The sequence below is a fragment of the Heptranchias perlo genome, chromosome 4, assembly GCF_035084215.1.
Source record: "Heptranchias perlo isolate sHepPer1 chromosome 4, sHepPer1.hap1, whole genome shotgun sequence".
NCBI lineage: Eukaryota > Metazoa > Chordata > Chondrichthyes > Hexanchiformes > Hexanchidae > Heptranchias > Heptranchias perlo.
This window is the reverse complement of record NC_090328.1, coordinates 79,326,454-79,335,729: the sequence shown is the minus strand read 5'-3', so window position 1 is coordinate 79,335,729 and position 9,276 is coordinate 79,326,454.

The following is a 9,276-nucleotide window of genomic DNA, read 5'->3' as shown; positions in this document are numbered from 1 at the left end:
TGAGTTTACACTCGACAAGGCAAGAATGGGCAACAGGGGAAAGTGGTGCAAATTAATAAATTTCATGTGAGGTGATAAAAAAGGAAACTTTTTAACATAACATTTGCACAAACACCCATGTTCTTACCCTCGGTGAACTACAATGTTTTTCTTTTCCTTTCCCTACCGCTCCTACATGGTGCAACCTCTGTGCAGAGGTAGTGACAAGCTGTTCAGATCCCTGCCCTGACTTCTGAGATGCTTGGGGCCGCCGACCTCTGGGTGTTGGAACCAGTGAGGGCCCTGCCAAAGACTGGTCCACTGCATCTGTGCAGGGGCAGACTGGGCCATTAGGCGAGGAAGCAGCATGTCGGCTACTGGTTGAGGGGTGGTGGGGGGGGCAATGGGTGAGATGTGGGAGCGCTTTGACTGGAGTCCCCATTTCCATGTCCCCTTTCGCCATCATCCTTCTCCTGGTCCAGTGGCACATCACTCCTACCACTCTGTGGGAGACCAGCTTGGAGCAAATCTGTGATGCGTTGTAAGGCTATGGCTAAGATATCTGTCATCCTGTTTAAGCGGCAGACATGCTGGCATCTAAAGTCTGCACGACCATGGTCATGGCCTGCAAGGACTGATTTGATTGCTGCAATTGAAGTTCCACAGAGGAGGCCACTCTCTCAATAGAAGACATCCTCTCAATGGCCTGCGACATCAATCCATTAATGTTTGAGCTGGACTTCTCTATCTTCTCTGCTATTGTGAACTGTGTGCATGGCATGTTTGCCGTTACCTCGCAAATTATTGCTGACCCTCTACGATTCTTGATTTCATCGATGGCCCCTGAGTCCAGCCGAGCAGAAGGTGGAGAGGAGTGCCCCCTCCGACGTGGACTCTCCACAGCTGTCCCTACCAACACTCTCTGCTCATGGTCACTTGTGAACTGTGTGTCACCAGGTGAAAACCCATCTAACTGTCTAACAGAACCCACCGAAATGCAAGTATCTGCACTGATGCCTGGTAAATGTATGTCCTGTGATGGTGCACCCTCAGAAGGAATCAGCTCCTCTGAGGAATTGTTGCCAGGGAAGTCCACGGACTGCTGTCCTACGCGTGAAGGCCCTGGAGAAGAGAAGAGACGGATATGCATCAGTACTGTCAATGTAAAAATGTTACTACTTAGCATAATTATGATTATCATATTTCATTCATTGCTGAAATCATGACTGGGTCTTGTATGATATGTGGGTCGGGAATCTTTAATGCTTTCAGTAGGCAGCTTCGAAGTCCCAGTCTCGTCTCCGATGGTCAGAGACGCAGATATACCACTGATCTTCATGGTCTCTTCCTCTGCAGATGTCAGCTGCACTATCTGCGGTGGGCCACCTCCAGTCCTCGCCCTCTCCCTTGTATTTTGTGCTTGCTTCTCCTGAAAGGGGGAACGACAGACCTATGAGAGTCTGTAAGGCATGTGTTCACCCAATGGATACAGTGCATTTGGTGAGGGTGACCATCAGGCAGATGAATCACATTGAATGAGGATTGGGGTGAGTGGCAGTGGTGGATAGATAAATGGGGAGGTGAGGTGGTGCATAGAAGGTGAAGGAAAGGTGCTCTTCAAACGTAAGTGACTGTGAGGAGTGATGTGTTGGAGTATGCTTGACAAGACAGAATGGCGGGGGGGATTGCATTACAGGATGTAGGTGAATCTGCAACTGTGCTCACCTTTCCTGACCTGGTTAAGTCGTTAAAGCGCTTCCTGCACTGGATCGAGATATGGGGCACGATACTCCTGTGGCTCACCTCCTCAGCCACCTCCAGCCACATCTTCTTGGTGACAGCAGCAGGTTTCTTCTGGAAATGCTGGGAACACGGGGGTCCTGCCGAATTTAATGGCAGGACCTTATTAGCATTTTTTTACTCTGTTTCCAGCCCGGCAGCCGGCCAGATTGAGAGGCTGCAGATGGGAAAGCCAGTGGTCGAAGGCCACAGCCGGGGACCGCTGGGAACAGTCTCGGCCATCGGAGAAGATCGGGCATGGTTGGGGGGGCTCGGAGCGCTGCAGCATGATGTGTACGTTTGGGTAGTGGACTCCTCCACCCATTCTGCCGTCTGCAGCACACTGTTTGGCATGGGCCCCCAGTAACCACACCAAAGCTGATGCTCAGAAAGCATCCTTTCTTTAAAGCAGGACCTCAGAAGTCAAGTTCCCTAGGCTCATAAACTGAGGCGCAAGATAAGCCGAGCTCCCAGACAGCAGGTTTCTCCTCTTCTGTAAACTTGAGTTCATCCAAAACTGCTGCCTGTATTCTTACTCGCACCAAATCCCATTTAACCATCGCCCCTGTGCTCACTGACCTACACTGACTCCCAGTCTGGCAACGCCTCGATTTTAAAATTCGCATCCTTGTTTTCAAATCCCTCCATGGCCTCGCCCCTCCCTATCTCTGTAACCTCCTCCAGCAATACAGCCTTCCGAGATCTCTGCGCTCCTCCAATTCTGACCTCTTATGCATCCCCAATTTTAATCGCTCCTCCATTGGCGGCCCTGCCTACAGCTGCCACGGCCCGAAGCTCTGGAATTCCCTTCCTCAACCTCTCTGCCTCTCTACCTCTCTCTCCAGCTTTAAGACGATCCTTAAAACCTACCTCTTTAACCAAACTTTTGCTTACCTATCTTAATGTCTCCTTATGTGACTTGGTGTCAAATTTTGTTTGATAACGCTCATGTGAAGTGCCTTGGGATGTTTTATCACATTAAAGATGCTGTATAAATGCAAGTTGTTATTGTTGTTGCTGCACCATCACCAGCTGCTCCTGCTCTCTTGTGCTGTGTGTCTCACTCAGTGTCCTTCCCTTCAGCTCACTCTAAATCTTCCAGAATAGACATCTCTGAGCTAGTATTTGGGAGGGATAGAGTGAGTGATGGTGTTTGGTATGAAGTGCTGGCCGAGCTGGATATAGTGAGGCCTGGCTCTTCTTCCTCAGGCACATTTAGAAAAGAAAATCTCAGGGTTTCCACAGCTTCTTCTCATACAAAGTAAAGGGCTATAGGTGTACAAGGTCTCCACCAGTTGCCGGTCTCCCTCTGTTGTTATGGACTATGTTCTTCAAAAAGAATACAAAAAGTGATAAGTAGCTATCGTTGCCATGATATGTAATAATATCCAGTTGTCAGCATGTAGCCCATATAGGTGTGATGACAGATGCATGCAACAGGCAGCTACACAACATGGAGGTTATCTTATGGCATGAATGCCTGTAGTGATATGAGTGAATGAACACCTCCAGATGAAGGCTAGGGCAAATAAAGGGCACTGCCACTATTTCATGAGTATTCATGGCAACCATTTAAAGCATTTGAAGAGACTATGGACTATGAGGGAGAGGTAACTAAGTGGCAGGCATGCTTAGTACAGAGGAAGGTCTGGGTGGCACTGGCTGAGGTTCATGTGTGTGGACTGGTGGAATTAACACTGGCCGATGTGGCTACTTGCCCTCATTCCCCTGGGTAGCTGTCCTTGGGGGGCTGAGTCTGTTTGTTCCTCAGACCCCCTTCCTCTGTCTTACTTCTTTCAACAGAACTTCTATTGTCCCATCAGAAAACCTGGTTGCATTCCTTCCTGGCATGTTATCCTCCCTGAATGTCGCTTCACTGTAAATTAGAAGTAACACGATGCCTGCATCTTTAACGCTGCTGTAGGACTTTGAATATTTCAGCAGCAAGCGATTTCCTGTGGCCCTACCCCATTTCTAAATAAAAACAAAAGGTCAAAATTTTAGGTATAAAAGAACAATTAAAACTGAAATAATAAAAATAGCAGAGAAAGAATGAAAAAGAAGAGAGAATGAGAGAAAGGGAAGACAGGAGCAGTAATAAAATATTTTAAATGTTTTTATTTAAAATTGGGGCAGAAATTGCTCCGAGCGGTGAGCCAACAGTGCTCGCCGCTCCATAGATTTATACTAACCCACTAACTTAACGCGGTCTTTGCTTTGGGCACTTCCTCCAATAGGAAGCGGAGAAGAGCTCAGTGTTCGCTCCAGAGAAGCTAGGACCCATGGGAGAAGCGAGAGGATCGCTCTCTCCCCTCCACCAATCAGGTCGCAGCATTTTTGCCATGCTGCGAACAATCTTTGCAGGCTTCCATTCGGAAGTGAAAGGTACAACATTAAAATCATGGTAAAAACAGTTATAGACAGTGAAAAAAGAGAGGGTAAGAAATAATTGAATTAAATAAAAGAGACAGAAGAGAAAAGTAAAAAAATAATTTTAATTTTTTTATTTAATTTTTTTTTAATGACCAATAACTATTAAAACAAGGAGTAATGAGATTCCACATTTTAAAAAGTTAATTTTTAGTTGTTTGGCAATCATTAAGGCTTGACCATAGAAAACCATAGAAAAAATACAGCACAGAAGGGGGCCATTCGGCCCATCGTGTCCACGCTGGCTCGAAGAACAACCAGGTGCCCATTCTAATCCCACCTTCCAGCACCCGGTCCGTAGCCCTGCAGCTTACAGCACTTCAGGTGCAGGTCCAGGTACTTTTTAAAAGAGTTGAGGGTCCCTGCCTCTACCACCAATCCGGGCAGCGAATTCCATATACACACTACCCTCTGGGTAAAAAAGGTTTTCCTCATGTCCCCTCTAATCCTTCCGCCAAACAGTTTAAATCTATGTCCTCTAGTTCTTGAACTCTCCACTGGGGGAAACAGGTACTTCCTGTCTCCTCTATCTGGGCCCCTCATAATTTTGTACACCTCAATCAAGTTTCCCCTCAGCCTCCTCTGCTCCAAGGAAAACAATCCTAGCCTATCCAATCTCTCCTCGTAGCTGCAATTTTCAAGCCCTGGCAGCATTCTTGTAAATTTCTGCACTCTCTCCAGTGCAATTATGTCCTTCCTGTAATGTGGTGACCAGAACTGCGCACAATACTCCAGCTGTGGCCTTACCAGCATTTTATACAGTTCCATCATTACATCCCTGCTTTTGTATTCTATACCTCGGCTAATAACGGAGAACGTTCCGTATGCCTTCTTCACAACCTTATCTACCTGTACAGCCACCTTCAAGGACCTGTGCATATGCACTCCAAGGTCTCTCACTTCCTCTAGCCCTCTCAATATATTCCCGTTTACTGCATATTCCCTTTTACTGTTTGCCCTCCCTAAGTGCATTACCTCACACTTCTCCGGGCTGAACTCCATTTGCCACTTTTCCACCCACTCCGCCAACCCATTGATATCTTCTTGGAGTCTACAGCTATCCTCTTCACTATCAACTACTCAGTCAATTTTTGTGTCGTCTGCAGATTTGCCAATCATGCCCCCTACATTCAAGTCCAAATCATTAATATATACCACAAACAGCAAGGGACCCAACACTGAGCCCTGTGGCACACCACTGGAAACGGATTACCATTCGCAATTAATGCGCTATTAAAACTTATTTAGACCTGGTATATTTAAGCGTGTCTGTTTTGTGGCGATATTAGTTACCTTCCAGCTGGCTAGATGAGCAAGTTGGGGCTGGTTCAATGATTTCCCTGATTGCAGCAGGTGATATAGCTTTTATTCAAAACTGTCATATCGCCGGCTAACTAGTAAGAGCAAATTCCGGATTTCCATGTTTCACTGCGCATGTGCGAACGCCTGAATTTGCTCCTCCATTTCGCCTCGCTCACAGTTATTTTGCAAGCAATTTGTGCCCCATTGTGTTTTATGTGTTTTTTTTGGAATTTACGGTTAATATTACACTAATAAAACTACTATTGATATTTGATACCTTTTAGTTTAAATTTGTGTATGTTTCAGTGTTACAGGGGTCGATATTAACCTCCCCACGATGGACGGGAGAGGGTTGGGGTGGGTGTTAAAAATTAAAAATCACGGAATGTGACCCCAACCTCCATTTTTATGGCGGCATGTTTCGAGCTATGTCTGTGTCCCGTCTTGGAGAGGCGGAACACTTCATTGCAATATTTAAATCAGGCTCCCACAGTGCAGTTGGGAGCCTGATTTAAATTTAACACTGGTCAGCCAAGTTTCCCAGGGCTCAGGAAACCCGGCAGCTAAATGGAGACAGGAGCAGCTGGATCAAGCAGGTAAGTGCTTTTCCAGTCTAGCTTGTGAGCCAGGAGAAGCAGGAGTGCTCCCCCTGGTCCGTCAAGCAAACCTCCTGTCGATCGCGGCCTCTCCTCAGCGCCGTAATCATTCAACCCCCCCCCCCCCTTCCTCCAAACCCACGCTCACGAGCCTTGTGCGCTGTGATGTGCCGAACTCCCACTTCTGCCCTCTTATTTTTCCCTCCCTCCCGATTGCCGGTCCGAACCCCCCCCCCTTCAACCTCCAATCTTTCTTCATTGCCAGGGACAGTCCCCAAAAGTCCCTGGCTGCAGCCTTCTACCGCTGGCTTTCCCATCTGGGCAGCTGGACAGCCTCTATTTAAAATTGAGATTTTATGTTTTTTTTAATTCATCAGTAGATGTTACTTAATCATTCCGGTTTATTGACTAAACTTTTTAAAGTAGATTTCACCTTTTTCAATAATTAAGTGACTCAACAAGTCTATATAATATGTACGTATCATTCTCTGACATTTGATAGTATCTTTAAAGTGTTCAGTATATTGTGGTAAATTTTTCCGTAATCTGTTAAAATAACCTGGAAATAGGACATGGTTGTCACAGAATACCTGTGTCTGTGGTAGTATATCGTGTATAATCTGTTGTTCACCATGCAGCGCTAATTTAGTTTTCAAATGCTTCAGTGAACTCTGATGATTTAGAGACAATGCAAAAAGAAAATTTGCTACCTTATAATTTATAGATGAACATCATTAATAGTATCTTAATGGTCAGCTGCCATGCGGGAAACAGAATAAAAAATGATAATGAGGTTCTGCTGTTAAATTTGGCAGGAACTCTGTGTTTCTGGGATTTCCGGATTCCCCCACCCCCCCACCGCAAACACGCTACCCACTCCCTCCCCGCCTCCCCGTAAATATCGGGATCACAGTGTGTAAGCTAGAAAACCTAAGAATCCAAGCAGCCTGGAATTTTCCTGGACCTGCCAGCAATCTACGGGTTAACCAGAATTGTTTGTAACAATTTGACTCCCAAAAGTACTACTGAAAGCAACTCACCCTCTTTGAAGACAAACAACATTAATTTCTCTATCAATCAGCCTAATTTGTATAAAAATTACTCTGTAAGTATTTTTCTGAAAACATTTGCTTATTTTGGCTCAGTGTCCTGCCACTTTTGCTCTAACAACCTATTTTTTCCAGTTTTCCCATCTCTTCTCCCAAAGGTCACGATCCGTGTAGGAATATTGTTGGAGAAAGTACGCTAGGTAAAGTTGTATTCGGATTCCATTTTATGCTCAAGATCCCATTTTGGGTTTAAAAGACAGATTTTGCAGAATCTGTTGAAACAACATCTGTAGAATTTCAACAAATCAGCACAAATCTCCAAGGCTGGAACTGACTGTTGTCATATAAGATCGCCTTGTGTAGTTCTGACCTTCTAATACATACATCTATCAGTTTGATAAGTTTACCTGTTCTGTTTTAAGGACAGCTTTTGTTATAAGACCTACTCTCCGGAATGCTGAGCTGATGTAAGTTAGTATAAACCAAGAGTGAAGGTCATGGAGGAGATATGATGTAATGGCCTTTTAGCTGTAGGATAAAAAGCAAGACCATTGGAAGGGAAATTAGAGAAGATCCGGGGGTTAATCGCCCTGCGACTGAGCTCAGCAACTGCAACGTGACGTCTCCTGCAGCCTTCGCATCATCGCATGTGTTGTCTGTAGGTATCATTTCCTCCAATAAATCTACAAGCGAAGACTCTGCATCTAGAATTCTCATTCTTGACACAGAGACAACAGCTCCAAGCTTGTCTCTAGCAGTATTGATCAACAAATACGATTCCATGGATACTGCAGCTCAGTGGTACTTTGCTCGTAGTTAAGTACTAGGCTGACACTCTTTGTTCATTGGATGATCCCAAATGTGTCAGGAGTGTCAGAAGAGTACTTAATTATGGAACATCATAGCCAAGCTCATCTTTCCCTATCCACGAGTGCACACTTTCCAGAAGGGGTCAATGGATAGCAATCAGAAGTAGGAAGACTGGGTGTTTGTTACTCGAAATACAAATTAACAGCTAAGCAATTGATTGCTGATCTGTATACTTATGTGCCCCTTTCAGTTAACAGGAATCAAAAGCATTCCCCAATGCTGTGAATCTATATATGTAACTGACATTATTAACTATTACCTGCAAGTTGGAGCGAGCCTTTAGCTTAGTGATTGCATTTCCACTTCCGAGTCAGAAGGTGCTTGGTTTGAACCCTGCTCTAGACAGTCCCAGTGAATGGAGTCTGGAGCTCTAACTCTGAATTCTGGGTTGACATCCAGCGGGACACTCACATCCAGTGGGTGGGGGTAGCTTCCCGTCATGTAGGACTAACCATTAAAGATAGTTACGGCCGTGGAAGGAGTGTTCACGTCGCAGCCTGTTAGACTGTTAATCAGCTTGTGAATCCTCCCACCATTTCACACTGTTCGCCAAGGGAAGAGTGTGAAGATACTAAATCAATAACTTGCATGTTTAGCTCAATAAGAGTTATCTCTAACTAGTGTGAAAGATATTCATTTCATGCTTCGGCCAAGAAATGGTGACACATCAAATGTTAATCATGTGGGTCTACAGACAAATACATATTTTGTTATTCCGGTGCCTCATTTGCACAACACACTTAGATGTAGTGAGGTTGCTTGAATATATAGGGCCGGATTATGCTGTGAACGGCGAACGAACGGTGCCAGCCATTCGTTAGACTTGCTCTTGCCCGTAGATTTTCTGTGGGGTTTTGCACGGCAAGTTTCTGTAAATTAGAGATCCAAACAGCACAGCGCCCTCTACAGGGCACCTGGGACCTGTGTGAACAAGGCAAGCAACTGGGTATCTCCTTAATCAATCGTTAATGAGCCGCTCAAGGACTGAACCAGGAAGTGTAAGTTAGAATAGTGAATTTAATGTCAAATCAGGTACAGAAAGTGAAATAAAGAGAGGGAAAGAAAGATTGGATTAAGAGACAGAGATAAAATCCACAGAAAAAAAAAGTTTTAAAAAATTAATTTAATTGAGGGTACTTAGACTTAGACTGGAATGGACAAGCCCTAACACTTTTTGACGAGTTTAGTCCATATCTATGAGGTAAGTAGAGGAACTTCATGTCGTTCTGAGTCAGCCGGCGAGATGCCGTTTTCGCGCAGCTTTTGGAGGA